General features: G+C 41.2%; 1 long non-coding RNA gene across 1 annotated transcript; it reads right to left on the reverse strand.

Annotated features, from left to right (window-relative positions):
• Window positions 1-231: 231 nt before the first annotated feature.
• Window positions 232-1,702, reverse strand: LOC148818736 (uncharacterized). Its single transcript, XR_016094422.1, has 4 exons — window positions 1,582-1,702; window positions 1,359-1,443; window positions 1,080-1,134; window positions 232-639 (listed from the first exon to the last, which is right to left on the reverse strand). It is a non-coding gene; the product is annotated as an uncharacterized LOC148818736 (long non-coding RNA).
• Window positions 1,703-6,951: the final 5,249 nt, after the last annotated feature.

Here is a 6,951-nt window from a genome sequence, read left to right on the forward strand (position 1 = left end):
TGGGAGTGAGGGGGCTTGGCTAGAGCTATCCTCAGTTCTCCTCCCCCCCAGGGCTATACCCACGCTCCCTCCTAGGGACCCTTTCCCCCCCCCACAGACTATCTAAAAAGGCGGGAGTCTTCGCACTTTTCCAAGTCAAAGTAGTGCGATACAGGGTGTCGCCTTGCGGTGCGTGGCGCACACTGCAAGACAACCCTTCGCACCTTCAAAAATACAGGACAATGCAGACAATGAAATCAAGAGTTTTTATTGCAGAATTCACAGCATATACAATAGCAGTAGTCAACAGAAAACATGCAGGTCAAGAATAAAATACAGCACTGAATCGGGACATTACAGATCAAGCCACTGGTAACAAATCAAATGCAAGAAAAAGCACACATTGTCAAGAAAAAATTGCCGGAGATCGTCGGAGCGCCGAGAACCAGGAGCCGCAGCACATACAATAGCAGCAGTCAACAGCAAACATGCAGGTTAAGAACAAGATAAATCGGTATATAAAGGGTACACTACAGATCAAGCCACTGGGAACAAAAATCAAATGCAAGAAAAGCACACATTGTCGAGAAGAACTTGCCAGCGCTCCTCGAGTTGCTGGAAAGGAGATCGTCGGAGCGCAGAGAACCAGAAGCCGCAGAACTGAAGTCAAAAGGAAAAGGATCAAGTTAACAGGATATTGGATTTGTAGAATCGATTCACTTGAAGTTCTGAAGTCTTTTAACTTTTTTTTAATAAACTGCCCCAATAAAGAAACATACAAACACGCTCAAATTCAACAAGCAAACAATGGGTAACATCATGAGAAATCACAGATACACCCCGGTCCCAATACTCCAATATTTAGAAAACAGGTTCAATCTAAATAAAAGAAAGAATCCATATAAAAGAATCCATAAAAAACAACCACCGCTTTTGTGTTTCCTATTTGTATTCAGCAAAAGAACAACTAAACGAAAAGAAGTGATAACATTAGTATAAAACCGTTCTGGTGTTAAAATGCTGTGAAATACAAGTCGTCTTTAATACACCAATTTTGCACAAATATAAATAGTTTAGCGTAAGGTAGGAATAAAACTTACCGCGGAAAAAAACACTTTCGTAACTGGAGGCCCGTTTTTGAAATCCTTTTGTCACCTGGAGAAACAAGAAAACATACGAATTCGTACATTTAATCTTTGCAAAAGTTGATCATTTGGGAACGGAAAGCGATACTATAGCCCGATTCCGAAAGGCGGAGATACTAACAATTAGATAAACAGTTAATAATTGTTATACAGCAAATTATTTAAGATAAATTACAGCTTTTTTCGTTAAAGGAAACAGAGCTAGAGATACCATGTCTTTAAAAACATACTTACATGGAAGGTAGTACAAGAACGCTGAATGCAGACTTTTAAAACGTCGAGAGCACGCTCAAACAGACAGGACACTCATTTCGGCGTCCTAAAACACAAATTCAACAGAAACAAATGCAGTTAACAAAAGTTGCAACAACAATACATTTTCGTCTAACTTTCCTCAAAGTAAAATTATAGTTTTTGCATTTAAAATAAGAAAATTAGAAATAAAACGCAAACGCACCTCACGCCGCAGAAACTCACCCCGCCGCCATCTTGCCGGGCGCACCTGTGGAACAGGTGGACGGGGCGTGTCCGCTGAGGAAGGTCACTCTGGGGGCGGGCTCGGCTCATGAACGACAGCTGTGCGCACTGTTACAAGGGCTCAACACTCACGCTACTGAAGATAAATAGTAAATTTTAACAAAGCATTTAACGGCTAAGGATTTTCCAACAACCTAATACAATAAAATTCCCCTACGAAGTCGTTCGCTGGACTGGTTTAGCTTGTGGCCGGTTGATCGAATGAAGAGAAATGTGCTGGAGAGAGACCCCTGTCGCTCCTAGTTAGGACGGCACCTCTCTTTCACTGCTAGTGCCCCACTTGTCCTGAAGGTGTCTCAGTGGTATAAGGGGCTGCTTTTTCGAATTGAATTCCGATCTATGCATTTATAAAGGACTTAAACCCCCCATTTGCCCTGTTTTGGAAGGCCCCGAAAATGGAGCCCCCCAAAACGGCCGGCGTGGTAGAGAACAGCCCCTTCTACAAACTCACCCCGACAGCACGAGAGCTACACCCGGGGCTTAGATCTCAGACTGACGGGGAGGCTCGGGGCTCGACTTCAACTCACACGACTCTCCGGGAGTTGATCTGCTCTCTGAACTTTAGATGTGGCCGATGGTTCAGCCCGCGGAGCCACCAGGCCGGCCATGCAGAATACGGGCTATGTACATCTCTTATTCAGCCTAAAATTAAGTCATACTGTAGTTCCGAGACGAGGCGGTTCCTCCTCTTTGCTCTCTTTTCAAACATTAAGGCTACAGAGCTGCCTTTGTAATGAGCATTTCTAGCCTCTTTGCAACTGGGCACGACTTGTTATTTTTTCCCATGACAGAGAAAAATAAAGTATTAAAATTTGCAGTACAGTTGGGGGAGCCTGTATGCCGTGTATCAGTCTGAGAGGTTAAAATGTTGATGCTTTTTTATTCTTTTAAACAAAATGTCTGAAATGATTCTAATGACACCTCTAAAAACTACATGAATGGTTAAATTCCTCTAAATTTTTTATACCCCAGCTGGTGTCTGGGCAGAGTGTACTGTACCTTTAGCTCCTTCATACTAGTAGGTGTCACTACATGATATACTTATATTTCCATGGGCGTTTGACAAGGTTCTATGCATAAATATAATCCTTCATATTAAGGATTTAAAAATTAAAAGCAATGCCTGTAAATAGAACGTTAACTGGTGTACGCGTAGAAAACAGAACAGTGACAAGGATTAATAAATAGTTTTGCAATCAATGGAGCATCACACCACTGCGTATTATTAATATAAGCGACGCTATTATTTAATATACTATAAATATGGAAGTTATTCTAGTCAAAATGTAGTCAGTGGAAGCAGTTTACGACAGGTGTTTAGGAGTTTTATATTAACTCATAAGTGTCATCTCTAAGAGAGATGCAAATTCTTTCTGATTAATTTAAAAAGTCATTAAAAGTCTATATCGTGTTATACACTGTATACACAGGTTCTACAGTGAAAAGGGAACCACGGTCAATGAGTGACGTACAGTAATCACAGGTGAGACTGACTGTCAAACACTAACAGTATAATTCTTACTGCTTGACCCAAAGCTAAAAGACGGGAATTCTGAAACACTGTTTCTGGCGCAAGATTGACGCTAATTTCTAACCTTTTGCAATTAATAATCTGTACCCCTAGGGATGAATAAAGTATTTTGAGTTGAACTGAAAACAAATCGTAAATGTTCAACTGAAGTTTCAATAAGGTTATTTAATCACCGGCTCAGTTAAAAGCATGGAATGGGATTGTACTCATATTACTTGTGTCTCCAATTAAATGTGTCAATTACACATTTCTAAGTAATTAAAAGTCCGAAGCCAGGTGTGATTAATCTTGTATGAGCCATCAATTGGTCTCCTTTAAAAATTGCTCTGGCAGCTGTGTTGCGTCTTAGCAGAATTACGGACAAAATGTCTTTATATTAGGATAGGAACAGATCAAAACGGATCAAGAGAAGGCTTCAGAGTAATCAAGTAAGCAACTTTGTCGCGGCCAGTAACTTGATTTTAGAGAAGCCTTTCTAGTTTTTAATGAGACGTCGAATTAAAACTAAACCAACAACTTTCGCCCCTTTTAAAGGGGGCTAAATGGAACGGATCGTTGTTATTACGATTTTAAAATGGCTACCTGTATTTGTAATGCTTGCTCAGGTCTGTTAGTGGTGTTTCAGCAGGTGTCTTATTCAATAATTTCTCTTCTCCAGCTCCCCGGCCTTCCTGTCCTCTACAACAGCCTGGATGCCGAAGCGCAGAGCTCCCGTTTGGCGTGAAACTGGATAGATGAGCGGTCAGTTCGAAGGTGAGAATCCAACCGGTCTGCACTCGGCTTGCAGAGCCTCTTGCTTTCAGGTTTAAAGAACAAGCTTTGTCTGTACTTTTCTCAATATGGAAAAGCAATATCATAAAGAGCGCGCCCACAGCTGCATTCACTTAATCGTGTTTGGGGAAAATGACCACGGGGAAATGGAGCGAAGCCGTGTTTTACCTCCTGCTGACCGCTCAACATCTCCCTGCGAATAAACGTCTTGTTTGCTTTTCAAAAGTGGTGCTACCTTTGTATAGGCTAAGGCGAGAGGCCAGAACTTGCAACTATATGTATTAGAAACGCTTTTTCTCCCCCTGTTCAAGCAGCAGCAGCAGCCGGACTCACCTCGCGGTCCCAGGTGCCCACCGTCTCTCCGGCCGGCTGTCCTGACTGGAGCGTTTCCTCTCCCGGGGCTCCAGACTGCGGACCGCCGAAGCGTCTGGATAACAGCCGGCCGGGTTCCGCCTGTACGGTTTCTTTTTGTTCAATTTCTTTTTGCAATAAAGTAGTGTCCTTGGATTGTTTCTTAAATCAATTTGTGAATTTCGGGGTTGGGTTCGGGTATTTTAGTGGTGTCACTCATGTAGGAAGAACGGGTCTACGTTTCCATTCTTGAGTGCCTCTCAGTCATGAATTTAGGGTGCTTCATCTTTATCCACGGTAGTTGTTGCACAAACCTTTCCTCCACCTTGCCTGTAAAACTCCAGCTTTTGCTTGAATAGACTCAAAGCCATGCAGCCTGTGGCCAAGCAATTGCTTGGTAACAATGAACTTCCATTATTACTTTTGGTAAAATCTCTCCTTTAAACATGCTTGAATTTGCTTAATATCACAGCCCCCTCCAAGTGAATATTGCTCTTGCCCAGAGTGGTTCTGGCAATAATAAGGATCTGAAAGAGCAGCATTAAGAAAAAAAAAACTTTTAATGTGCAGCAGAATCCAACTCAAATGGTCTTCACAACAATATTCATTTAACTACTTCAGGGGCAAATATATATCAATTGTAAATCAACCTTCATGTCTATCCAGTTTTCCAAGATATTTGTACATTACCTACACCATGGAGGTTTACTCAGAAAAGAACATATTTCATAAGGAAAACCATTCTTAGTTTGCTTACTTAACTAGCTTACATTTCCCTTTTTTCATTAAATAAAACTGATTCTTTGAAATGCAAGAGACCGATACAAGGTTCAGCGTTTGTTACTCCAGATGCAGAGCTATGTTACTGAAAACAGAGAATGTATCTAGTGATATGAACATCACTGTTAATTTCCTAACAATTCAATCTTTTCATATAAACATTTAAGAAATTAGGAATGTAAATATTTTTTATTCCCCTGAAAGAGAAAACCCTGCATCATAACTTCCTCTTAATGACGTAAGAACCTGTTGTTCAGAATGACCTCTCATGCAGGTGAGGCTGCAGACTGTGTTGAGTGTCCAGGTGGTCCTCATGATCCCCCCCCCCCCCCCCCCCCCCCAGCTCAGGGAATTGGGGGAAAGGCCTGTGATTGTCAGCACTGAGAGTTGAGAAATAAAATCATTCCATCAATCAATACAGGGCACTAATATATACTGTATATATACAGACACCCACATTTAACTGCAGATACAAATATAATTCCCACAGTTCAAAACAACTCATGACAGGTTTTCTGTAGAATGGGTTGTCAGCAGCAGGGAGGGACAGTTGCTCAAGACCAGAGAAGAATACGATCACTACAAAGTCTATTGTTTAATCATTATATATATTATAAAGTATGTAGTTGTATGTAAATTATCTCAAATAACTGTGCTAAAAACAAATTGCCAGACAAACCTAACCAAATTAAAGCTGTCTAAAATAACAGTACAAGTGTCAGTGATGGGTTTCTGCTAGGACAAAGTGGCCCTGAAATCATACCATTTATATTCATGAGTTTTTATCTCATCTATCATCAGGGCTGGACTTGACATGCTTAGTACAGTAGAAAGTCCAGGAGCATGTACAATTACCTGTTAGCAATACTGAGTCCCAGATAAAACTCCAAGAGTTTGAGATGAAATGACCTGTCCGAGCCCTGTAGGACCCAGGATATTTAAAGTCTCTGTACTGGGGCTTTGGTATGGAAATTATGGGCAACAGGGAACAGTGGCACCTACTTGTACACTGTTTAAAAACATGTGAACAACAAAACACGCCTTTGCATAAAGTCTTAGGAAGTCAGTAAAGTCAATCCCTTCAGTTACAGAAGACCTTCAGCTCTTTAATATCCTCTAGCAGCTGCACTGATAAAGTACTGCTCACCCCACAGGAGCCCAGGACACTTCACCCACAGGAGGGCCCCTTCCTCCAGCCTCAGGGGTGACCTGTCGCAGCTGCTTGCTCTCCGCAGACCAGCTGGAGGAGTGAGAACAGGCAGAGACCGAATTCAACAGGAGATTCCGGGAGGCCAGACTTGCTGTCAAAATAAGAAAGTGAAAGTGATGTCAGGCTTTCCATTCAAAATCGAAAAGCTAAATCTCAGGTTGAAATACGTTGCTCTAAGGTAATCAGTATTCCATGTAAACTAAATGAAAGTGTGATGCCGTGGGGGTTACAGTCATGTGTTGTGTCGATTTTTAGATAGACCAGAACACACCTAAGGCAAATTACAGTTAAAAAAACATTTACCCTGATAAAATAAAATACAAAAATAAACAAAAAAACTTGTGGCTCAAACACACAGGAAAACAAAGAATTTATCCATAAAAAAAAGTCTTCTCAAAGTTTGAAAAATAAACCTTTCCATTTTATACCTCAAAAAATAGGTCCTATACTGTCTTCTTACCAGTATAAAATTAACTGGTTCTTAGGGTACCACTGTGCTGGAGCTGATGGTGAGAGACTTCCCCAAGCTCACTCATGAATACTGTCACAAACCAGGAAGAAGATTGTATATCCACTGAGTAATTGTGTGATGTTCTCCCATATCCAAAATCTTCCCTACCAACCTGTTTGGCTGAATACTGTTAAAT

This window comes from Atractosteus spatula, chromosome 18 (genome assembly GCF_055471065.1).
Source record: "Atractosteus spatula isolate fAtrSpa1 chromosome 18, fAtrSpa1.hap1, whole genome shotgun sequence".
Lineage (NCBI taxonomy): Eukaryota > Metazoa > Chordata > Actinopteri > Semionotiformes > Lepisosteidae > Atractosteus > Atractosteus spatula.